Raw genomic sequence first — 27,041 nt, forward strand, 5'->3', positions numbered from 1 at the left:
CGATTCGAGAGACCCTATGGTTAGTCCCATCATTTTCTCCCTTAGTCTATAGGAACCATTCACCATTTCAACCAGTAGGATTGCTCCGTACTCCCTGATGTCTTTCTCGTTGAAGGCACTATTTGCGTAGTTCATAACACGCATTTTCAAATGTACCGCCCAGCGGGCTGATTTTTGAAACTGGTAGACAAAGCTACAGACAAAGAAGACAAAAAGAATATCGAGCACTGGAAAAAAAACACATTGGATCTAGAATGCAGACTCTTGAAAACATTGAGGATAAAAAATACACATGATTCAATCAGATTTTTGCTTAAATCAAAAGGAAATCCGCTCAAATTAAGAGGCTTGGTTCTTCATTTAAGAAAAAATCCGATTGAATCAAGAGTATTTTTTCTTGTCGATGTTTTCAAGAGTCTGGACTCTAGATCCAATGTGTTTTTTTTTCCAGTGAGGGATCCTATTTTCTGGAGGCAAGTGGTTGCAATGGACAAAGAAGGTATGTAATAGACTAACTAATGTCAAACCACGAGAGACTCTATAGTTAGTCCATCGTCTTCCGTTTTAGTCCAAAACAACCATCTGTCTCAACTCATGGGCTACTCCATTTTTTCTCAGTCTTCTTTGTCTACAGCTTTGTCTATCAATTTCAACAATCAGCCCGCAGTTGAGCACTTGATTCTCAATCGCAGTTAGTCTGCAGGAACCAGCCATTTCAACCATCAGGATAGTTCCATATTCCCTATGTCTTCTTTGTCTATCAATTTTGACAGTCAGCCCGCAGTTGAGCACTTGATTCTCAGATTCTCAGTCGCAGTTCTTGGTTCGACTGGAGAGAGGTGTTGGAATATCTAATTCAAAAAATGTCACGGTGCATTTTTTAGTGGTGCATACATACATACAAAACATAAAAAGCAATGCGCTCACCGCCAATAGAATCCCAAAATTCGGTTGGGAGGATCAAAACTGATGCAAACTTACCTGAAACAAACAAAAGACGGAAGAAAGTATAGTTAATTATGCATCTAATATACATGTAAGATGATACTCATTACTCATCGATCAAAAATAAAGACTTAAGTCTAATTGTCAATAGACAATTAGACTAATAGAATAAACATCCATTTTCAAAGTGTTTATTCGAGATAAAAATAAAATTCACATACAAAGGAGCAACTTGGAATTTTTTGAAAAAAGTTATCCGACCTCCACCCTCTCTCAAATTGTTCAGACTGAGTCAATTTTTGAACTAATTTTGTCGAAATTTTTGTCCATTTACTCGATTTTGAGTGGGAGTTACGGAGGTTTGAAGTTTTCAGTATAAAAAAATGTATTTTTGAGAAAAAGCTCTCCAAAGTTCTGATCTGCCATGTTAAAGTCACGACGTGTCTGGATTGTGATGCGACTTTACTTCATGGGCACAAAAATGAGCTAACCGTTTGGAACTTATTTCTTAGAACTTTAAGTACAGTTTTCTGTCAAGATTTCAAATTCCAGTTTTCGGACACAACTTCACCAAAATCGCCTTACTGAAAAGTTCGGTGAGTTGGCAATACTAGGTTTTGTCCGTTTAAATGCATGCAAAACAATCGATCTCTATCACGGCGGGCTGTCAAACATAGGATTGATTCTTCATAATAGAGTTAAATGAAGGAAAAACGGCGTTGCCAACTTGCTCGAATCGCTACCGGCCTCGCGTCCTTCATTAAATTGAGAATAAACTTGAAGAAGTTATAGCGAGAGAACTCGTTAATGTTAGAGATAAGCATTTGATTACGTCATTCCGGTGCATTATGACGCATCAATGCGTCAGTGACCTCCACTTAATTTACCACTTTACGGCCTCTGATGTGCGTTACAGGGGAGCTCATTTTTTTTTTGAGTTTACGGCGTTGATGTAGGTATAAAGTTTAAATACAATTAATGTACTGAGGGGAATAAATTTGATGTACCTACAAACGGTTTTATACATAACAGGATACAAATGTATGAAAGATCTTCAAGTGTTGGGGGAAAAAGTTTAAGGAGATCATAAGATTAATCATGAACGTATGAAAGAGAAAAATAAAAAAAAAAAAAAAAAAAAAAAAAAAAAAAATTGGCATCAATTCAACTGCAAAAAATTAGAAGATTTATAGTATGATAAGGACTTTGATATAGACGACTGTGAGATGCAAGAAAATACTTTAGGGGAGAAAGAAGAATGAGAGGAAAAGAAGGAAAGAAGACAGGTGAAAGACATATTCAACCTATATTAAGAATAGATTTTGGATAGATAGAATAGGCAGGGAATAGATTTTATGCACAGATTCAAGTATTTCTGTTACGCAATGAGTTTCTAATCAAAACAGAATAGAGATGACTTTTATAATGATCAATCGGTGTTCCTAATAGTCCAAACTGATGATTTAGTCTGTCCTTCACGTCGATGGTTGCAGAAAGGAGATGGAATCGAGGAAATAAATGAAGAAAAACTCTCTTTCACGAATAAAAACCGCATACATTAATGAACGTTAATCTCGGGGCAAATTATTCAAAAATTCAATTTATTGAAGACCGCAAAATCATAATAAGATGTTATGCTCACTCGACAAATTAGTGCTTCTATTAATCACTTATCAGCACAATCATAACCGCTTACAGCCAGTTCGCGAGGCGTTGCGCCGAGTTCAAGGTTGCGCTTTGCGATGCCAAAATTGGTGCAAAAAATTGCAAATTGTTACGCTCGACGAAATCCCAACGTTCATTGACATCAATATCGGCTGGGCCGCATTTTGCGATTTGGTACAGTATCCAACTCACAAAGTTTAGAAACGACGTATGCACCAGTTTCTCTATCCACGGATGGACTAAAAATTGGTTCCGAAAATAGTTCCGAATTGCAAAATATAGCCCAACGAATGCATTGGCGGATCCAGCAAATTGGCAACATTGTTTTTCTCCATTTAAACCTATGGGAATGTATCGATTCTTCGAGGGGCCGGTGCTCCGGCAAGAATCGATTATTTTAATGCGTAGATTTATATGAAGGACAATTCGGTAGTTGCCGAATTGCAAGGATCCGCCTCTGAACTAATGAACCACGAGGCAGGGTACATTATTAAGCACCACATTACATGTTACCTAATCGACATTTTCCGTGTAATATGACTGATAGAAGTATCCGCCGTGCTTCGAATGACCTTCAGACTATATGTACTTTTGCTGAATAAAAAAATAAAGTATACATAAAAAAACAACGACGATTTGGCACCACCGTGCAACACATGTAAGAGTGAAAGAGGCAAGAATTTTTGTGAATTCCATGCCGGGACTATGCAGCAATGGTAAAACACAGAGTAAATAGAGTCGTAATGTAAATGGGAGAGCTGGCGCCATGTTCTGGTCGACGAGTTCCGAGCCCGGTGTGCGCCGAGCTTCGATCACTTTCACGATACATGTTCGATCCAAAATGGCGGTGTGGAATAAGTGGTAATTTCCTATTTTCTTTGCTTACATCGGATGCCCAGGTACCCGCGTATCGCAAACAATCGATTATGTATCGAAAAAGTGACTCGGCACCACACAGGAGTCTCAGAATTCGGGATCTGGAAAATGCTTAAAAGTGGCGCCGCGGCGGCACCGGCATGCCGGTTCAAAACGCGCACAGACGCCTACAAACCTAAGGGGATACTTCACGCATTGCGCAATGCTTGAAGTATCCCCTTAGGTTTGTAGGCGCCGATGCGCGCTGGCCGCCCGCATGCCATGGTGCGGCGCCTCAAGCAACTATTTCACAACAGAAGTGTTGCACAGTATCTAACGAAATTGTAGACGCTCCAGCATATTAAGAATGACAGGCGTCCTTTAAGAGTACAGAGCTTTCCTCGCAAAATAAACTCGAAAGTGAGATAATAGCGTCTTTATGTGCACGTCATATGGTACGCTTCCCGCTCACACGAAACCAAAGTTTACTCGAGTTTCTTTAGCACAAAAATAAGAAATAGTCTGTACAGATGAGTATGTCATTACATGGACTTTATTTAGTGATGCATTTATCGATCAAAATCTCAAAATGTAGAACTCACCCTCAGAATTGTGCAATCAATGGCAGTATTTTATTTTTTTAAACCCGACAATGTGAGCTCTTTTGCGTGCATATTTACGAGATTGAAACTACAGAAAATGTTTTATCAAATCCAGCTCAACTTCATTAGGATGTTCAGACAAAATCTCCGGCAAAGACCAAGCGCGGTCTTCAGAATGATAACTGTAATTCGTTTTTGTTTCCTCGCAGGAAGATCGCAAGTTGACTTGAAGTTTCAAGAGAGCGTATAGTTGACTGAAAATCCGACTATATACGACTATTAACTTCGACCTTAATTACCTCAGAATCTTTCTCGTGGGCTGGTTTCCTCTGTTGATTCCGTTCCAAATTTTACCAACATCTCAAAACACCATTTTTTATCTGGTTGCAAGAGCACTTAATCAGACGGCCCTCGGCCCACCAATTGTTACAGGTAGCAGCCGCACAGTGGATCGAGTCGATTTGAGAGGTCGGACACATAAAATGTTTGACTAAAACTGCACATTTTGATGTTATTTCGTTACATTTTAAATTTCAAAGGGTGCTGTTAGAAGCAAATTGCACGAGGAAACCAATGGGACCACTTTTAGAACCTCAAAATTTTGTATAAACGGAATTATAAGCGTTTGAAGTTTCCAAATTTTGTCCGACCTCTCCCATTAACTCGATCCACTGTGAGCCGTGGTCGTGGGCCAATCGCGTGGGACTCGAATAGAATCGCTCTAAATACTGCAGTTCTCAGGGAAAACGCCGTAAGAGCATCAGGATGCTGCCAAATCTATCAAAATAAAATATTTAGTTTAAAAAAAGTACGTTCCTTTCTGAAATTTTCAGAAGTACACGAGATAAAATTGCAGATAAATTTCTCTAAAAATTTCACAAAAATGTTTACAACACTGGAAAAGAAATCTCTTCCATCCTGAGCCCAGACTCTGAAAAAATTTCACAGGGAAAAATACTCTTGATTCAATTGGATTTTGGCTTGAATCGACAGGACAGGAAATCGGCTGGAATTAAGAGGCTAGGCTCTCAATTCAAGCAAGAATCCGATTTAATCGAGAGTATTATTTCTTGTCAAATTGTTTATGAATCTCGACACTAGATCTAAGAGACATTTTTCCCAGTGAAGTTTACTCTGTAAAATTGTTTTTTTTTTTTCAGTGGAAATTTAGCAACGTCGAAGTGTTCGAAAGACGGTTTTCCCCGGTACCTCAGAACACTTGGCGTGGAGTAATTTCGCAGTTATCGAAACTCCGAAAAGTAGGGTTGTAAAAAAATCGACGAGATACAACTAATCGAAATTCGCGGGTGCTCTGCAATCAAATGAGCTTGATGGATTGAGACTAGCGCGTAAAGATTACTGACGACCGGTAGATAAAACACGATGTATTGTGCGCACCAACAAAGAGAGTCCGGTCTGATTGCTTGGCTGCATCGATTCTCTGCTCCTACGAGCAAAAAGAACAATACTTGCACTTGTTCGCTGCTGAGTATGATTTGATTAGACCATCTGCAGATTCGGAGGATTACTGAAGAGAACGCTCAAAATCACAACGGATGGTTTTAGTTTTTAAGAAAACGAATAACGGTTTCCTCATATCGTCATTTTCTGATTCCCTGACCAGTGCTGCCACTATATTTCACCAAAGATTCCGGGGTTTCCGGGATAAATTCCGATCTTCCCAAGTTACGAGAAAAATTCCGGGGGAAAAATTATAGATACGGATTTGGTTCCGAAGATCGTCAAATTGATTTAAAAAGAAGAGCGAAAATAAAAACTTTCATAATTGATCAAATAATTGGTCAAACTCCGAGACAATGCCGGAAAATTTCGAAAATAGCTAATAATTCCGGAAATTCTAAAGATTTCGGAAAAAGTTCCAGTTATATGAAAAGTTCCGAAATTTGGAGTAATTCCGGGAATAGGCAGCACTGTCCCTGACACCCTGACCCTTGAACAAAATTTCCACTCAGACGTTTCTCCTTTTCACTGTGCGGACTTCTGCTAGGCGCTCTTAGTAATTTTTCCTGACTTTAGGTCAAATTCTCTATAACTTTCCAGGCTTTCTAAGTCGCCGTAAATTCCTTAACTTTCCATGCAGGTTTCCCGGATCGTCGAAAACCCTAGTTGCAGATAGTCCACACAAACTGATTGCGGTAAATAGTCGAGTCTTTGCAAGAACAAAGAATTTGCCATCGGAGCTGATCAAACTAGCTATTGGGACTGTTCACAGGTGGCAGGGTTCAAGACAACTCTTTAAAACCAAAATCAAGACTTTCGAGGAATTTTAAGGAGTTTACACAGATTTGCAGTTAAATTTGTCAAAGGTTCGAGAAAAGCCGAGGATATTGAGAAAATCCTTAAAATAAAAGTATCTTCATCGCGTACTTTCATTCTTTGTTACTAATTACTTGCGTGTCAGTGGCGTGGTATGCTTTGCGATATATCGATATTTTCCCATTCAAAGCTGTGGCAAATAATCGAGAATTAAGGTGTTCGTTGCGAACACTCTATTTGTCGATACTTTTCCATAGGTTTAAATGACAGATCAATATCGCAAAGCACGCCACGCCATTATTGCGTGTAGAAACTAATAATCGGCGGTGAAACTGCAGGAACGCATAGCCCGGATTTCAGGGACAGTTATTCCGTTTTGATAGAAAAAGGTCATCCTCAGGCACGGCACCAAATCGGAATTAATACCAGATGTCTCATTTCGCCTTCAATTTTGATGATGCTTCAAGCACAACGACAAATCACGAATAGTGACATCGAAGAGCCGTGTGCGTTCGGAATCCTTGTTCCGTTGTCATCTCTCGATTTCCCACATCCCACGCAAGGGTCCGTTAAGATTAGCCACCTTTCGGAAAAGCAAAAGACGACAGGAAATCTGCAACGTCGCAAAGTGAGTTTCTTGGTTTTGCAGTTTTGCCTGAGGTAAGCCTGGATTTGGTGACAGTTGTTTCGTTTTGAAAGAAAAAATTCGTCCTCAACCACGGCATGAGGTCGGAGTCCAGACCAGAAGTCTCATTTCGCCTTCAATTATAATGATGCTTCAAGCTCAACAACGAAGCACGAATAGTGGTATCGAAGAGCAGTGTTCGGTCGAGATCCTCGTCCTATACTATCACCTCTTGATTTTTTGCATACCTTTACGCATGAAAGAGTCTATTACGATTGGTCATTTTTCGGAGAGTGCAAGAACTTTCCAAGGTGTCAAGAACCTTTGATAAAAGGAAAGTCCACAGGGATTTATTTTCCCCCTAAAATTGGTCAACGCTTTAAAAATGCCTGAAAAAATTTACGAGTAAACTTGTGCTAGCACTACTTCAAGATTTGCCTCAGTTTTCGAAGTGTTGGAGCCTCCCTTAGGAAATAGCGCTGTCGCCACTCGTCAAAATAGCGTCAAAATGGAAGCTCAAAGTGAATCGATTTCAACGACAAGTGGCTCAAAGTCGAGACTTGATGCGAAAGATGAGTGTTGCGACTCAAAATAGAGCGGCGTGACTCTTCTCTGGTCAACAATCGCGAACAGATCATATTTACCGATTCATTTTGAGCTTCCATTTTGACGAGTGGACACAGGGCTAATAAGCGGTGACCACGAGAATCTATTCCTAGACTCCTCCCCCTTTTTTCGCGCTGACCGGACGGAGGCGTGAACGCGAGCAATTTCCGGTTTTTCACGATTTGATTTACAAATTAAACGCAAAAAAGGCTCTCCGTGCCACCGAGACCTCCGCGTAATGTGATGACTTCCTCCTGTTTAATGGTCCGCGGATCGACCGCGACCGAAATCGATTGTCGAATCCGCATAGGACGGCCATCGATAGGTAGCACTACGAAGATGGGATCTATCGATCTACGTCGTAACTCGAATAGACTCGCGATCGACCCGCTTGGGGTTCAACCCCTCCCCCCCCCCTTCTGCTCCGAAATTTCACGAAGCGTGATCGCAGCCGAAGCGTGGCCGTTGGAGCTCCTTAAGTCATCGAGTACATCCTACGTTGGCTGTTGATCTCTTCGGATGAAGTCATTAACCTTCGGAAGCGGCAGACACCTCGGAGGCCTCCCGTCGAGCGGCGCACAGTGGAGCGAGGGATTGGCAGGCTGATTATTGAAGTTGATAGACAAATCTAGAGACAAAAAGGACGCAGGGAAAACGGAAATATCCTATTGGTTGAACAGATCGGTTCTTACAGACTAAGGGTGAAAATGTTGAACAAAGTATAGGGTCTCCGGTGGGTTGCCGTTGATTCTAGTAGTTAAACGTCTCGGAGTGAAAGCCACAGTGCATTATACTCTATTATTGAATATTATTATTATTTCTAATTATTTGAATCAATAGACAAAGCTATAGGCAAAGAAGACGTAGGAGAAAATATGACATCTTGTGTGAAACGGCCAGTTCTTAAAGACTAGGTAAGAAAATGATGAGCCTACTATAGGGTCCATCTTGGGTTGACGTTTTAGTTTATATTACTCCTTTGCCAATTTTAATCACCGACTTGCACCAACAGGATCGCTCAATATTCATTTGACCACCTTTGTCTATCAATTTGAAAATTCAGCCCGCTAGAGAGGTCAGACAAACAATTAATTGTTGACTAAAACTATGCTTTTGAGATTCACTTTGACACATTATAAATTTTAAGAGGTGTTAATTCCTTGAGGGGAATTTGACGAGAGAGCCAATGAAACCAATTTTAAGTCTCTTCATTTCGTATTGGCAAAGATGTAGCCTTTTAAAGTTTTTAAATCATGCCCGACCTCTCTCACTAGTTCGCTCCATTGTGCTACGCACAGTGGATCGAGTCAATTAGAGAGGTAGGACATGACATTTCAGACTAGAATTGCAAATTTTGATGTGTATTTCGTCACATTTTAAGTTTCAAGGAGTGTTAGAGAAGAAAATTTCACTAGTAAACTAATGGTACCACTTTCAGAACCTCAAAATTGTGTATAAACGGAGTTACAAACTTTTAAAGTTTCCAAATTTTGTCCGACCTCTCCTATTGACTCGATCCGCTGTGCGGCGGCCGCACTATTAAGACTGATTATGTAAAAAAGACAACTCAGACCGCGCACCACATTTTTTTCGGCCTGAGAGCTTTGCGCTTAGAAAGCGATCGTGAAAATTAATTTCCGAAGTGGAGAAGCCGTTGATTATACTACTTTGCCGAGGAAAAACGCTGAGCCACGTGGACTTTTGGGTCCTGCCACATCCTAATTGATAGAGAACAAACTCTTCCGAAATGTTTCCGGAAATCTTCGTAGAAAATTCGCAATTTCGGCTAGCGGGCATATATTAGAAAAGGGCGCAGTTCTACGTATATCACGTGTTTAATCTCTGAATACGTTTTAAAAACCGGACACGAATAAGAAACAGTTCTACGACCTCTGGTAAAATTTAAAATCTTATCAAAGCGTGGCTTATGGATGTCACAAACGGGAATAAAGATTACACAAATCGGATGTTTGTTGTGATCTTTGATCAATCCATTTCCGAATTCTCATTTCCATTCCCTCTCTCATCCCATTTGTTCCTTGCCGTGCCCCCAATACCCTAGTTCATTCCAGTTTATAATCTTTGCAATTGATGAAAATGTTCATTCCCGTTTGTGACACTGTGAGGGCCTAAAATACGGGAACCAATCAGAAATGGATTCGCATTGTCTTTACTCTCAGTATAAAGGAACTTTAGGGCATACTGACGAACCTAAGTGCTCGATGTGCACCATGCACAGATGCATTGGATAGGATTTGTCTTCATCAAGTATTTTTTCTGAGGGCTTTTGTAATAAGCCTCGAACAGAGGATGCTGTATTTCGGCTGATAAATTTCGAAGGGCATCTTTTTGCGAAGGGAACGAAATGGGAGATGCGGAAGTCTATTTTTAATTGCGTGGAACGTGGACACCGACCGGACCCCCTTCTTTTTCCCGGAACTCTTATCAGTCCTGATTTCCTTATCAGAAGTGCTCTCCATTTTTTGACTGATCTAACGTTATTTATTCGGATCCACGGAACCTTTGCTCGTCGTGTTTCAGTTCGGCCGAACTCATGCCAAAAGTATCAGAATTCCCAGTTTTGCCTGTTTTCACAACATACGTTTGGAGTAAATCGAAAACATGAGGGGAAATATTTGCACCTCTAAATATGGTCAAAAATTGACAGGGAATTTTATGATAAGACTCAATTTTCGCCGAGATGTTGTTTTGCTATGCTCAAAGACAAGCACGATCAATTTAGATCCCAGATGCAACTATTCGTGTTCGAGGGATGTGCGTATTGCATACGCACTGTCTTTGAAGGCGCTTCAGATTTCTTCGACTTTATAGTGACGTGTGAGGTGTCTGTACCACTGCTTGAGGTCGCTGCCGAGTTGCCACCATCAGCAAAACCACCGACTCTGGTCAAGATAAACGCCCTTTCCCCACCTTTTTTCTGCTGATGAAATACGACTTTTTCGAGACAATTTATTGTGAATTTGCTTCTATTTTTAGGAAATTCGATCCTGGTGCCTCCGAAAATTTAAAAGAAACATACCTAAAGCTTTTCTGCTCAGACCTGTATTCTTTTGACTGATATGCGAAAACGTGCCAGATTTTTGCTGGTAAGATTTTTTTTTTTTTTTTTTTTTGGAAAACTCGTGAGTTTTTCGCAGTTTAGTGAGGCAAAATGAGAAGAATAAACTCGTCATTCTGTTCTCTAAACATTTGGAAGATCCGTTGCATGTGTTAATGATTAGATATGCGTCGCAAATTCCCTTACTTTCCCAGCGGGCCGATTATTGAAATTGATAGACAAAGCTATAGACAAAGAAGACAAAAGGAAATTGGAGAGATCCTATTGGAGGAAGCGGGTGGTTGCAATGGACAAAGGAGGAAAGGAGTAGACTAACTAACGGCAACCCACGAGAGACCCTTTGGTTAGTCCACCATTTACCCCCTTAGTCTAGAAACCACCCATTTTAACCGATGGGATCGCTCCATACTCCCTATATCTCTTTTGTTTATGGCTTTGTCCGTCAATTTCAATAATCCGCTGGTTTCTCTGGTTTTCCAGACCGCCGCCAACCCTGAAATTCACAGAAGACTAGTTTTTTTTGCACAACTACACGCATGCAGGCGGTATTTTTTCTTCACAAAGAGTCGCTTCCAGATTGTAAGTACTATCCATCGATCCAATCTCGAATGCCAGGAACCGCTGATTAATTTCCGTTCGCGTAAAGGACACGGACCTAGAGCTAGCCGCATTCCGATGGGATCATTCGGATAAGCGCAACACTTAATGCTCCGGATGAAATATTCACCGGTTACGGCACACTTGCAGGTTGAGGTGCATACTTTCAGTCGCCTGCCGGCATCCAAGTCCAACTTCTGGTGGCTCCGGCCATGGTTTGCGGATTTTTTGACTCATACTCGGCTGGGGGGAGGGGGGGGGGGGGCAGAAGGAGGTTAAGGCTACCAGAGCGAATAAATGCACCCGTCCGGCGAGCTTACCGTAGGTTTAACGCTGACATTTGCTCTCGTTTCTCCGGCGACATTTATCATTTTCGGTCTTCGGTCTGCATTAAAAGCTCGATCCAAAGATTCGATCGATTCCGCGATTTTGAGCATTTGATCGAATATGATTTATCGGGGGTGCGTACGCTCCAAGGCCGCTACGGAGCCCCTAGATGACACCTAATTCTTAAAAACCAGTTACCTTGATCACATTTAAAATATGGTTATTTTGACTCCAGGGACCTTAAAACGTCTAGAAATGATGAAATTTCAACTTGTTTCCCCCCTTGGAGGATGACAATACTTCCTCTACCCTAGGTGAGCGAGAAAGTAAAAATTGACAGAAAGCAGGCCAGGGGTGCCATAATTTATTCATCTTCAAACTCCCTGACTTTTCCAAGACTATTTTTGCTTTCCCCTGACTCCAAAATTTACTACTTCCCCCACTTCTACTGACCTTCCAACAAAATGTCACATTTATTTAAAAAAATACGCTGACTTTCTCTAAACTTTGGACATTCCTTGTTTGACGATCAAATTGTGAAGAAAGACTTTAGCAGCTAGTTTAAAAATGACAAACCTTAAAAATGACCAGAGGGTAAATATTTGAAAGATCAGTGATAAATGGTTCAGTGAGTAGTAAAAGTATTAGAAATTCACAGAATTTCCCTGCTTTTTCCAATTTTCCTGATTTTTCCAATTTTCCTGACCGCCGGCAACCCCGCAAGTTCATCTGAAAGTTCATTCCTCTACATCTCTCTCTTGCTAATGATTACATATCTTTCTTACATTTATTACTTTAAATGTATTTAAATGTTGTTTTATTTGTACAGCACCGCATACGATAGATCCGCAAAATTAATGAAAATCGGTTCAGTAGATATTCAAAATGAGCCAGGAGAAAAAGTTTGAGTTTACAAAGTTCAAACAAAAGAATGCACAGTTTTTCTGACTAAAGAGGAGGCAAGGTGGCTCTCTCGCGTTTTCATGACAATTTGCCCGCTCAGAAGTTCGCTTGGTGCATGGGGAAAAAAGTTGCCTATCATAGAAAGTAGGAAAATAGGAAATTTCAGAGCACGGAGCCAAAATTGAAGAGTTTGCCCGAGAAATGGCGTTTTTTATCGGTATTTATATTGAAAATTATGTATAGACCATCAGCACATCTTACTTACTATTTTTACTCGGATGTTTCTTAATGGGGGAAAGCTTCCGGAAATTCTACCTAGCAGACCAGCATCTCTCGTGCGCACGAACCGAGATGAATCAAACGCAATAAAGCTGATCGGAAAGTGAAGAAATCGGTGCATGAGAGATACTAAAATAGAATATACTAGATTCCGGAAATATAGCTTCAAAAGCACGCGACCGCGGAACACACTTTGAGGTTATCTGACCTGTTTTTTGGCCTTTCGCGGAAAGAATAATATCGTGGGAGTTTATCGTTCGATAATACCACGTTTTAAGCCTCCTCTAAAACATGCTTCATGGATGAGCATGTTTCAGTATATTGTATCGTCAAAACAGATTGTGAGCCCCACTTCAGCGCTTTCCTCATGTTTCCATTAAGGATTTATGTTTATGTTATGTTGACGTTATGTTTATGTTATTTTATTTGTCACAGTTGAATCAAGACGTCGCACAGTGGATTGAGTCAATCAGAGAGGTCGGACATGAAATTTTCCACTAAAACTGCAAATTTTGATGTTTAGTATTCGTCACATTTTGAATTTTAAGGGGAGAATCTGGAAGAAAATTTCACGAGAAAATCGATGGAACCACTTTAAAAATCTCCAATGTTTTGTTTAAACAGAGTTATAAGCGTAACTTCATAATTGATTTGTTTTTTTTTTATGAGTCCGGTCTGCTGATGCTGCAATTCTGTGACTTAAATACTTCACTTATTACGTACTTAAATTATACACCTCTACTTTTAAATACTTCGAGATTGATTCGTTTTTATGAGCCCGGCCTACTGGTGTTCCAATTCGATGACTCTGAAGCAATCAGTAATGCACGACATTTTTTATAAAAGCTGTTGGTCTTGCCTCGCCGGGTTTTCAACCAACCGTAGATTGATGTATATTTCTGACTGGGCATTTTTTTACTCTTCCGCAAAAAAAAATATACCGGGATGCGTTCTCGAAAAACGTGACCTGAGGTGTCCGTGAGACGACTCTACCGCATTCGGTGTTTTTATTCTTAGGTCAGTGAGAATAGGGGCCTCAGCCTAGCCTACAATTCAGGAGGACAATATACCTTAAACAGTAGATACATTTTCGACGTATTGACGATGTCGCGATAAAACGCAGTGAAATGTTACTTCATCCAGGGCCGCAGTTTTACGCTGACCGCACTGTGTTTGACGCAATGCGTTAAGTATTCATGCAGTCTTGTAGGCGCTCTGCGTTTCACGCCAACCGCTGTGGACCGCACTGTATTTGACGCAATGCGTGAAGTATTCATGCACTCTTGTAGGCGCTCACATGCCGACCACCGCGCCAAGGGTTTCTCCTTTTCATCTCAAGTCCTCGTCATCATTGCTCTCTGCGCCGCGCCGCTCCAGGCCAAATTACGTGTTTGGTTTCTCTCGTAACTCAACTAATTAGGGGTGCGCAGTGTTTTGTATCACCGAAAGACGACAAAATTAGAAATTACTATACTCTCAAGAAATGAGATATTTTGTCGCCTTTTCTTGTTTGTAATTTTTTTCTGAATCCGATTTTTGTTATATCTACATTTAAAAAAATTGCAAAATTTGCCGCTTCCTAAATTTGCCACCATGGGCCGTGGCCAATGTGGCCACCCCCTAAATCCGGCCCTGACTTCATCGGCACAACGCTGGAATTAAAATAAAGTGTAAGAGAAACAAATTAACAAAGATAACGCCCCACAGTTGGTGTTGTATGCGACGAACACTTATCGAATTTCATTATGACGCCTGGATGCAACTATTCAGGCTCAACGAATGTCCGTGTTGCATGCGCACGGAAATGAAGGCGTTTTGGCTCACAAGGCACTCGAAGCCTTACGATGGGCTGTATTGTGACGATCCAAGATTATGAGCAACTTAAATAAATTCTTCGCTTATAAATGCTATTCAAACACATTTCATACGCATAAATAGTTGTACACAAGCTTGTGTACGCTAGAATGTGTGGATCTTTCGTATGTAATTTTGGGAGCGCGGCGTGCTTAGCATGATTTGTGGAGTAGTTATTCATGCTTAAATGCCTTACTGTTTCCGCTCATGTAGCATTAATGAAGAATTGAAGAAGCTTTCCTTTTGAATCTTCGCAGTATTGTGCTGCCCGCCGATGCTGCCGGTGCGGCGCCGCGGATAAAGCGGTAAATGTATAGAGAATCAAAACGCCTTCTCTTCCGAGCGTATGCAACATGGACATCCATAGAGCCCGAATAGTTGCATATCGACGGTGAAACTACCAAACCACGTATCTCGGTTTGCGACGTCGCATACTTCCTGTCATACTTTATTTTTTAAATGAAAAACTACTTAACATCTAGTCTTGAAAATTTCTGTGATTTTTCCTCTTCGTGCGGAGAAAATTCCGTGAAAATTTCAAGGAATGATATTGATTTGGTCTCCTTAAAAAAAATAAAATGTGAGCGTAGATTTTTAAGCACCGCAAACGAGATACGTGGTTTGGTAGTTTCACCGTCGATATGGCGTTGTAATGAAATTAATTAGGTGTTCACCGTATGAAACACCAACTGAGGGCGCAATCCTTGTTTTTCTTACCCCTGAGCTTAATTGAATCAGTGAGAACGAAAACACACCAACTCGGAAAAATGAAAGTAATCAAGACACACGCAAAACTGTACAGAATGTGAAGAAATTAGTCGAAGAAACATATGTTTAGTGCCGAAAGACGGACATTTTCAAGATCCAAGTTGGAAAAGATGCGCTAACTTCAATGACCTTCATAAAAATTGACAGTCTTTGATGAAAGTTGCGCATTTTCGAGTTATCGAGTTGGTGTGTTTTCGAACTCACTGATTCAATTCCAGCGTTGCCATTGTGTCAATGAAGTAAAGTTTTACTGGTTTCTATCGCGACATTTTCACTTTTCCAAAAAATGCATTGAGTGACGGTTTAGATTTATGATGACGTTGCCGATTCTCGCGATTACAAAAAATGTAGGTGTCTGAGCACGATTTATAGAGTTTCTAACCAACTTTGACGAGTCGTCCTTTGTTTGGATTTTTTTCTCTTTTTACGAGATTTCTTCGTACATCGCACGGAATTTTGAACGAAAACGACGACCATTCGTCTTTCGAAAAAATGAGGTGCGACAGGAAATCTATATCATCACATGCAGCCAAAATACATGTTTATCATGACGATGATTAACATGAGCCTCGACACTCCCTTTGCGCTTTTGGTTTATATGCATTTCTCAGTTTTGGGGGTTGCGCTTTTGGGTGCCGTCCTGTCCCGTGTACGGTTACAAAATAATAATGAGATAAATGTCAAAAATTCATGGGTTCTAAAGAAGGTATTGTAAATGCAAGGTGGTTCACGTCACACCAAGAGCGACTTCGTCTCAGAATTCAACCTGCCTGCAACATTTCATCCGATGAAAGTATCCAACTATCGAATTTCTTCCCCTTTCTATAACTTTGAGCTCAACTCTCTTCGTGTGTTAAAAAATATTGAATTCACTGTAATCAGCGTCGAATCGATGGATCAGTTTCACCATCAGGTTGAAAATTCTCGTCCGGATACTGAAGCTCCAGCACAGGGACGGATAGAGACCCTCAATTATTAATTAACAGTAATAACTTAAACTTTCATCGACTCAACGTTACACTGGAAAAAACACATTGGATCTAGAGTCCAGACTCTTGAAAACATTGACAAGAAAAAATACTCATGATTCAATCAGATTTAAGCTTAAATCAAAAGGAAATCCGAGCAAATTAAGTGGCTTGGTTCTTGATTTGAGCAAAAATCCGATTGAATCAAGAGTATTTTTTCTTGTCGATGTTTTTAAGAGTCTGGAATCTAAATCCAATGTGTTTTTTTCCTGTGTATTTGATGGGAAACAACATGCATCTTCACATATTATCGGCAACGGTTGAGCTACGCTCTTCCACCAATAGGATTGCGGCCTGTCGTTACGTCTGTCAATTTCAATAACCAGCTCGTAGGATTCCCTTCAGGAATAAAATAGTTGCACAATTTTAGCGAAAATTAATCAACGCTTGTTTTACCATTGTTGTGTTGGACGTCGCTTAGAAAAAAATAAAAATCCGGGGGCTTTCCACAATTTTCGCGCGAGCGAATACTATCCACCCCTGAGGAAGACAAAGGGGATATGGAGGGATCCTATTGGTGGAAGTGGGTGGTTGCAATGGACAAAGAAGGTAGTCAATAGGCTAACTAACGGCAACCAGACAGAGACCCTATAGTTGGATTGAATTTTGCAAAAAGGAACCACTAGCATTGCAATGTTGCTAAGATTGTGCAACTTCTTTTGTCTTGGAGGAAAAACCCGATTATCCATTAATAGTTTCTATTTTTATCGCTAAAAACTGTAAATTTAAGACAAAAATCACCATCTATATTTCATAGTTTTTCACGATTTCCGCAATTTTATTGCAAAAGATGAAGTTGCACAATCTTAGCATCATTGCAATGCTAGTGGTTCCTTTTTGCAAAATGCAATCCAGTTAGTCCATCATTTCCTCCCTTAGTCTATTAGAACCACCCGTTTCAACCAATAAAGTCGCTCGATACGCCCTGTGTCTTCTTTGTCTATAGCTTTGTCTATAGTTTCCAATTATAAGCCCGCTGAGCGTTATGAAAACAACGACGAGGACTTACTGGGGCAGGGGGCAAGGCCTGGCGGGTGCTATCCAGATCGGGTTGGTGGTTTGTTGTTACACTGTGCACGATCGCGGGTCGCGGTTCGAGCGTCGGGTTCGCGGTTTGCGAGGCGCCGCCAGACGTGTGGCGTCGGCGGTTGCAGCGAGACTGGTCAGCGCCGATCACGATTTTTCTAAATCCATCATCTGGGTCAGTAAAAAGCGAGAGTGGGGGCGGCAGCGGCACCGTCTTCCGATGGCTCCGCCAAACGTCGCCGCGCGCCGCCGCGACTCAAACCACAATTTTTCAGTTTGAGAGAGAAGAATCCGCGATTGATAGAACGCAAAGGGAGTATCGATCGACTTTATTGGCTGAAACGGGTAGTTCTTGCGGACTAAGGGGGAAAATGATGGACCAACTTTAGGACTAACTTCGCGACTGAAACCGCAATTGCAACCGCAACAATCTTTCCTAATCCATCAGGGCTATGGTAATTGGTAATCTAGTAAAATCCCCCAATAAAGGGTAAAAATACCGTCACCAACTTTAGGACTAACTTCGCGACTGATACCGCAATTGCAACCGCAACCGCAAAAATCTTTCCTAATCCATCAGGGCTATGGTAATTAGTAATCTAGTAAAATCCCCCAATAAAGGGTGAAAATACCGTCAAGACTAGAGGATCTCAGCACAAAATTTTTTGATTAAAAAAAAAAAAAAAAAAAAAAAACTTAAAGATAAAAAGTGCAAAAAATGTCGAAGGTGATTCGAGGTTGCCCAAACAAGTTTTGGATTGGGTGCCACCTGGAAAAAGGCGACGGGGACGTCCCATACAGCGGCCCGATTATTGAGACGATGTCAGCCCGATACGACAAGACAGCCCTATCTTAACCATGCAATATATCGCAATTCGATGTCTTATCGGGCTGCTTTAAACCTTCAATAATCGACCCGCAGGGGAAAACGCCATCGACGCACGCGACGGTGATTTATTACTATTATCTGGCTGCGATCTTAGGGATTTGAGTCTCAAATTTCTGGAGAATGCAAAAGGTAACCTCGTGGTTGAGGCTGAGGAACAGTGAGAGAACTTTGAAAATTTTGCTAGAAAATGACAAAACTCACTCTTACTCTTTTGAAAGAAAAAATTGAAATGTAGGTAGAGGAAGACCAAAGTGAACCAACCGACAAATGCGCTTAAAACAGATAAATCGTTAAAAAACCGATCTGTCTTGTCATAGTCTCAAAATTTGCACGCCTCAGCCTTAACCGCGAGGTTACCTTTTGCCCCCTCCAAAGATTTGAGACTCCTATCTTAAAGGCTGCGACCAGATATTGTCAATACCTAGATCACCTTAGATGGCGTTTGCTTGCTCATCCGGTGGAGGCACCTCAGAGGTAGGAAGTTTCCCGGTTAGCGGTTAAAAAGGCATCCAGTAAAAGAATTCGAGCAATCGGAAATTTTCCGGTTAGCGGTCAAAAATTCATCACGTCAAGTCACCTTAGCGATACTTAGAAAATTTTCTAGTCAGAATACGGTACCGCCAAATAACGCCAACCATCTAGTTTTCGTCCGATTCACGTCGATTGAATACATACATACCCTCTTGTTACATGCAGCCTACCTATCATGCTCTTTTTTTTAACTGAACAATTCGCCTTCAGCTGCGTCAGCAGCAATTGTTATTACGAATATAGTGCGAACTGATTAGAGCAGCTGATTACATGCTTGTCTCCCCGAAGGCGTTTTATGTGCGAAAGCAATTCGCCTTCAGCTGCGTTTGCAGCAATTGTTGTTTCGAATATTTTGTGCGTGTTGATCTCAGCTCATTACATATTTGAAGCTCTGAAGGCGTTTAATGTGCGCAATAACCGTAATCTGCCTGAGAACGAACGAAGTAGGGATTCTTGGCTGATCCTATTTTCGAAATATCAGAATTTGAAATGTTCATAGTAAGTGGAAGTTTTCCACTGATTTTGATCCGGTTTTTTTTATTTATTTGTCCGTTGAATCGGTGTCGATCGGTTCACGCGGATAGATTCACGTTTTACCTTTCGTTCGATTCATGTCAATCGAATACATACCCTTCCGTTGTATGCAGACTCTCTGTCATTTACTCTTTTTTTAACTGAACAATTCGCCTTCAGTTGCGTCTGCAGCAATTGCTGTTACGAATGTGTTGTGCGTGCTGATTTCAGTTCATTACATACTCGACTCTCTGAAGGCGTTTTATGTGCACAAGTACCTAGCGCAATCTGTTGGAGAACGGACGAAGTAGGGGTTGAGCGATTCATTTAATCTCACTTCTGTTGTTCTCCATCAGGGTGCTCTACTTTCGCACATAAAACGCCTTCAGAGAGTCAAGCATGTAATGAGCTGAGATCAGCACGCACAACATATTCGTAACAACAATTGCTGCAGACGCAGCTGAGGGCGAATTATTCAGTTAAAAAAAAGAGATCATAGAAGGTAGTCTGCATGTAACGAGAGGGTATGCATGTATTCGACCGACGTGTAATGGACGAAAAATAAAATTATGAACCGATCACCACTGATTTATTGGACAAATAAATAAAAAAGCGGATCAAAATCAGTGGAAAACTTGCATTTACTGTGAAATTTTCAAATCAATTTTCAGCGCGCAAGAACACCTATAAGCGAAGCATTGAAGAGAATCTCATGAGAAATTTCTCGAAAACCGACCGATTTCATCTCGCTGAAACTTCAAAAATCTTAAGTTCAGAGCACAAAATTCTAGTGCAAACATTGAACCTCAAAAAACTGACCAAAATTCATTAAAAACTAGACGTACTATAACAGCATTTCCCATTTAGGTAAGTAGATAAACGTGATTTCGAACGGTCAGGCCGGATGGATAGTCGATTTTCGGCTGTGCAAGTGCCAACGTTCGTTATGGGTCATGGGTCAAGTACCCTTATCAAGGCTCCTGAGAATGGCTTTTCAAATTCTCACTCATTTTCAAGGGATTTTGCAGAGAACGAAATACCTGGGTTCAGGGCTGAATTTTCCTACTTGCCGCCCATGGGCCGCCTGTATTTTGCCGCCCCTTCTCATTCGTTTCGAAACATCAATAAAAACCATCAAGTGAACGTGCCAGCGGGGGAGGGGTGCATAAGACGCGTTTACTAGTGTTAAACACATTTTTTGTGAAAGCCCTGTCAACACTACTAGCAAAAGGTCACGGAACTTTGCGCGAAAGTCAAGTTTCGTAAACCTATCTCTAATGGACAAGGCCTTCCATTCATAAGAAATGAACGAACAAATTATGAAAAAACAAACACAAAAGGTTTAATGATTTTAACTTCCGCCGCCGCGCCGACCGCACCGTGTTTGGCGCAATGCGTGAAGTATTCACGCAGTCTTGTAGGCGCTATGCGTTTCACGCTGACCGCACTGTGTTTGGCGCAATGCGTGAAGTATTCGTGCAGTCTTGTAGGCGCTAACCGTTTCACGCTGACCACAATAACCGCACTGTGTTTGATGCAATGCGTGAAGTATTCGTGTAGTCTTGTAGGCGCTAGTATGTGTTACATGCCGACTGCCACGCCGAGGGCTTCTCTTTTTCATCTCAAGTCCTCGTCATCATTTCTCCCTAAGTTGCGTCGTTCCAGGCTAGTTCCAGGTTTTTCTTTCTCATACTAAATTTTGTGTTTGGTTTCTCTCTTAACTCGACTAATTAAAGGTGCTGTCTCTTGTATCAATGAAAGACGACAAAATTAGAAAATACTATACTCTCAGGAAATGAGAGATTTTGTAGCCTTTTCTCGTTTATAATTTTTTTTCTAAATCCGAATTTTTTTATGCCTATACATTTAAAAAAATTGCAAAATTTGCCGCCCCCTAGATTTTTGCCCCCCTTATTCCGGCCCTGCCTGGGTTACGCTAGAGTTATCAGTTTCCAGCTCACTGAATTTACATGCTTTTTTTTTACTAAAAAATTTTTGAACGCCATCAGCTGTAAGGGCTCGGAGGGCTCTCAAGGCACACGAAAAGAAACAAGAACAAGAGCAAAAACTCGAGCCTTTGTGGCTCGTGTCTCTAAAGAAAAAGAGGAGATGGAAAAAATAACTAACAGGAAGAAAGAAACAGCTTGGCAGCAACTATGCCAACTCCTAAGCTACATTACATAGCTACATGGAAAAAAGGGACAGAAACCATTAAAATAGGATTGGAAACAGAAGTTTGCATCTTTCTTGAGGGGCCACATGGGTCTTGACTTGAAATCTAATGATTGGCTGACTTTCCCTCTCACTTCCAGGGATGCTGGTCCCTCTTTAGGTAGGAAATACAAAAGGTATGTCAGGGCTGTTACTGTCATGAGTGTCATCCGTCAGCTTCAAAATAAAACAACCAAGACCAATCCACACAGGTCAGTCATTGCGCAGCTTTTTTGAAATCCACTCCCCCGCCCGGCCCTTACTCGCAGCACTCAATGATACGTCACAATGGGTGCTCCCATAAGAAATACATTGCAGGCACTCAATACTACGTCACTGCGCAGTAGAGTACCAAAACTCGTCCTCGGGAATGACTGACCTGTGTGGATTGGTCTTGAAAACAACAGAACCCAACAAGGTGGGGGGATGACCATGCTCCCTGCCGTATGCAGGAGCTGTTCATACAATCTATTACTAGTTTAATAGACTGTGCTGAGTGCTGAGCCTTGTGGAAATGTGTCAAAAAGTGCCTGAAAATGCAAAATTCTTTTCTTGACTTCACTGAAAGATTAAAAATTACATTTGTTAAAAGACAGAAAAATTTAGTAATTAGGAACATACCTAAATTCTGATGAGAAGGAGCATACATCCAGTATCCCCGTAGATAATCCAAATATGTTTCAACTTTAACCACTTGTCGCACTAGGAATGGGTAATAAATAATCCAGATATGTTCTTGATACGGTGACCACTTGTTGCACTCCCGATCGCACAATATTACATTCAAGGCACAAAATAAGACTGAGACGAAAAATTGGAAGTTGAGAGCAAGTAGTATAATTATTTCACTAGCTATTTATCACAAATGGCAACAATCAAAGGCACTTGGGTCATGTGATATTAAAAGGATTATGGCATTGGGGAAGTAAGATTTGCAGTACTTAGATCTCCATGACAGCTGCATGACAACTATCGTTTAGAAAAGTGAGTTAACAAAATTAATGTCGAAAAGTCGAAGCACTATGGAGAGAGAACCACAGCTGCATTCAGTAAAAAACATCGCGATAATTTCAAAGGTGGAAAAGTGGCGAGGTATCAGTTGTTTGCCGTGATAAATGCGAGGTGCTGACTGATAAAAAATTCTGATTGAGCACACATTGATTCTTGATTAAATCAGTTCCATTCTCAGATTGTGGAGAAGCAGCTAAGCAGATGGTGAGCTCTGAGCTCCCGCACTACCACTAAGACTCCAGCAGGTAACAAATACACGGTGACATAATATCAACCATATGCAATCACAGGTATTACGATCGACGCTACGAAAAACTAAGCAACATGTTCGCTCGCGGGACTACGTGAGGAAGAATAATAAAGCAAAACAACCACGGAAACACTGTAATGCGCGAGAAATCAATTCGCCGTTCTACTATTGATGTTATTTATGTTAACTACACAAGTACACAAAACAAAAGTGAATGATCATTTTTTTTTTTTTTTTTTTTTTTGTTGGTTAGGAATTGGAATCTACCCGAAAGTTTTTACCAATTTTGTTCGCTAGAGGTCGCGTTTGGTGGGAGCTCCTCCATTGAGGTTACCCAAAACAAAAACACAGTTTAGAAAGTATTGAAGTTCAATTCACTGGTCACTGACAATAAAGTTTTACCGAGTAATTTGAATGTTTGTTCACTTATTCCACGTCAGTACTACTACTGTCCATACCGATGTCGAGAACGTGGGTGCGTGCCAATCGTCTAGGCATTTGACTATTATCGAGAAGTCCGACAGCGAGGTGATTTGGGTGCACATGAAGTTTGTTTACATATTTTCGATGCATGACTTTAATAACTTCAGCTACATAAGGCATATTAGCATCACGATGTATTGAGTCATTACGAACATACCAGGGCATCCCTGAGATTCGTCGGAGGATTTTGTTCTGCAGTGTCTGAATTTTTTTAACGTTTGTTCGAGAGGCGGTTCCCCATAGTTGACAGCCATACGTCCAGACTGGTTTAATGATAGATTTGTAAATTTGCAATTTGTTTGCTGTGGAGAGTTTGGAGCGCTTGTGAAGTGGCCAGTTGAATTTCCGGAGTACGTGGTTTAAGTGCTCTCTCTTCTTTTCAATGTGTTCTCTCCAGTTGAGTCTGCGGTCCAGGTGTACTCCCAGGTATTTGACTGATTCAGCTTGTGGAATGCCTTCGTTATCCAAGAATACTGGGGGGCAGTCTCCAGGTCTGAGAGTAAATGTGACTTGTACACTTTTCAGGGCATTTAATGTTATTTTCCATTGGCAGCACCAGATTGCTATCCTATCTAATGCTTTCTGTAAGTCTTCTGAGGCTAGGAAAGGGTCGTAATTGGAAGCTAGAATCCCGGTGTCATCTGCAAAGGTTCCATATAGCAGTGGGTCATGAGTTTCTTCAGCAAGAAGAGTCGGCAAGTCAGCAGTGAATAGGTTATAGAGGAATGGACCAAGGATGCTCCCTTGCGGCACGCCTGATAATATTGGCAGTTCTACTGATAAGGCTTCTTCTTCTTTAACGACAAATGATCGATCAGAGAGGTATGATTTTAGAAGTGGATAAAACTGTGGTGCAATATTGCGGATTTTGAACAGCAAGCCCTCGTGCCAGACTTTATCGAATGCCTGGGAAACATCTAGGAATAATCCGGTGCAGTATTTTTTCTTTTCAAAGGCCTCTGTTATATAGTTGACAAATCTGTGAACCTGTTCTGTCGTGGAATGTTTCTGGCGGAATCCAAATTGGTGATCTGGGAGAATGTTTGGTAGTTTAGTGATAAGCCTCTTAAGTATGATTTTTTCAAAAACTTTTGAGATGACTGGTAAGAGGCTAATTGGGCGGTAGGAGGAGGCGTGATGCTGGTTTTTGTCGGGTTTTAATATCATGTGTATGAGAGAAAGCTTCCATTCTTTAGGAAAGTAGTTAAGGCGAAGTAGAGCATTAAATATTGTAGTTATGAAGACTATACCCTTGCGAGGCAGCTGCTTGAAAACTCTGGACGTCAGCTTGTCTAGACCTGGAGCTTTGATGTCTTTGAAAGTGTTGATGAAAAATGCAACTTCTTGCGGTGAGGTGGGTTTTAATGGTGGTGTGGGGGGTAAAGGGTTATGCAGTGAGTCCTCAATTTCATGATGGATGTGAAAGGAAGGGAGAGGTGTGAATACTTTACGGAGATGTTCGCCGAAGGCATTTGCTTTTTCCTCAAAGTTCCTGGCCCATCCCTTAGGCGTCATAATGGGAGGTGTTGGTTTCCTTGGACGAGATATCGCTTTAGTCAGTTTGTAAAGCGAGTAATCTGTATCTTCTTTGTAGGATAGTCCCTCAAGGAACGTATCAAAGGATTTGTTTGTTAAATCTTGGAGCATTGTAGCTAACTCTCTTGATGCCTGATTGTAAGCTGCCTTATCCTGTTTGTTGTGAGTTGTCTGCCAGCGGTGACGGAGTCTGCGTTTTTCCTTCACTTTTTGTTTAATTTCTTTTGGATAGACTTTTGGCGTGAGTGTTCGTGTAGAGTAGGGGGTAGAGTGATTTAGAGCTGCGTAAGTAATTTCTTGGAAGTGTTCAAGGGCACTGTCAACATCTTTTGGGCACTTAAGTGGGAGATTTAAACTGATGTTGGAGTTAATTTCTTCTCTGAAGTTGTTCCAATCTGTAGATTTGTTGAACAGGGAGACAGATTTTTTTTTAAAGACTGCGTTGTTACTGTAATTTGTTATTAGTAATGAGTGGTCAGAACAGGTGTCCGGGAGATTTTCCAGGTGCAGGTAATTTTCATTGGTGCCCTTACAAATGAAGAAATCTATGATATCAGGGTCCTTATTTTTGTCAACTGGCCAGCTTGTGGGCGTACCAGATGATAATGTGAATGAGTTTGTGTTATCAATTGCTTTGCGAAGGATCCGTCCTCTTGGGGTGGTTTGCCTTGAGTACCATGAAGGGTGTTTAGCGTTGAAGTCTCCACCAGCCAAGAAGCAAGGGCCGAGAAGATCAAGGAGCGCCTCGAAATGACCCTGCTCAATTTCAGGAGATTTTCTTTTTCTAGGCGGGCAGTATACAGAGGAAACAGAAATAGTTTTGTTGTTTAGTATAATTGCTATATTGGTTGCTTGAAGTAATGGTGAAGAAAAGTTTTCAAGTGGGTAGTGTCTTATAGTATTTGTGATAAAAATGGCAGTTCCACCACATGATTTATCCAGCGGATGGTTGGTGTGATAAAAACTGTAGCCATGGATTTTAACATTACTTTTGGAATTCAAATGACTTTCTGACACCAGTAGAATGTCTAGGCTGTGGGTGTGAAGGTAATATTCTATTGTTGGTTTCTTTGATTGTAGTCCATTGACATTCAGATGGGCTATTCGGAGTATGGTGTTCATGGTGAAGCCGAAGCACTAGTAGTTTTACTCATCAAGGCCGTTAGAATGGAGAGTTGTTGTTGCATCATGCCAATAATTTGCTGAAGTGTCTCTTGGTTCTGTTGCATAAGTTGTTTCATTGTTGCTTGATTTTCTATTAGAAGTTTCTCGATTCTTTCCTGTGGAGCGGCTGCGGTTTGGATGTTTTCTCGTCTGAAGTTGGCCGTAATCTCAGCGTATGAGTGCTTTTGGCGGATTGGGTGTTGTGGAGCTTGGTAGTGATGCTGAGGGGGTTGAGGTTCCTGGTGATTTGGGGTCTGTTGACGCTGGTTGAGAGATTGTTGTGGAATGGTAGGCCATTGTTGCGTGGATGAGTTTGGTGGGCATTGCTTGGTTGGTGCTAATGAATATGAGTGTTCTTCAAGCTGGGGTTGCGTTTCCCTGTTTTGACGCTCTGAAGGGTATCGCTTGTTGTATAGTTGTTTGTATACGGTACATCCTTTGTAATTCGCTGTGTGGGGTCCTTCGCAGAGGACACAAGTGGCTTTCTCAGTCCTAGGTCTAGGGCAGTCTTCACTTTTGTGAGCACCGTTACATTTGACGCACCTAGGACTAAATTTACAGTATTTACGGGTATGCCCGTAATTTTGGCAGTTGCCACATTGTGGGATTATTTGTTTCTGCTGAGGTGGCTCAACTTTGATGGTCATCGAGCACAGGTATCTAAGATCGTAAATTTTTTTATTGTCTGGGTTCGGCTCCAGATCAACAAAGAAAACCGGAGTGGGGACTTTCTCGGTGATGATATTTTCATCGCCGTTGTCAATTTTTTTAGTCTTTAGGCATTGGAGGACTTTGCGGACCGTAAAGCCCTCTTCTTGGATTGCAGCGGATATGTCCTCCGGGAATGATCATTAATTACTCAAACAACCATCCATGAGCAAGCCATCTTTACTGATAAGACGATCATGGACGATCTAAGCAAAGAAATAAATGAAAACATTGATAAAGCTTTAATTTTCTTAGAAATACGGCAACAGCAACCAACGTTGAGCTTATGGGTTTGCAGCATCCATCAGT

At 41.2% G+C, this 27,041-nt stretch overlaps 1 protein-coding gene across 2 annotated transcripts in view; it reads right to left on the minus strand.

The window, feature by feature from the left end:
- tsl (membrane-attack complex domain containing protein torso-like) overlaps positions 1 to 23,058 on the minus strand; it is a 74,499-nt gene extending 51,441 nt beyond the window's left edge. Inside the window, exon 1 of one of the 2 annotated variants that reach the window (XM_019049600.2) lies at positions 22,202 to 23,058. The gene's annotated coding sequence lies outside the window, so the exon portion shown is untranslated. Of the gene's footprint in view, positions 1 to 17,419; positions 17,578 to 22,201 lie in introns of those variants that run through there. The other variant, XM_019049601.2, reaches the window with a different exon arrangement.
- Positions 23,059 to 27,041: the final 3,983 nt, after the last annotated feature.

This window comes from Bemisia tabaci, chromosome 7, assembly GCF_918797505.1.
Source record: "Bemisia tabaci chromosome 7, PGI_BMITA_v3".
Lineage (NCBI taxonomy): Eukaryota > Metazoa > Arthropoda > Insecta > Hemiptera > Aleyrodidae > Bemisia > Bemisia tabaci.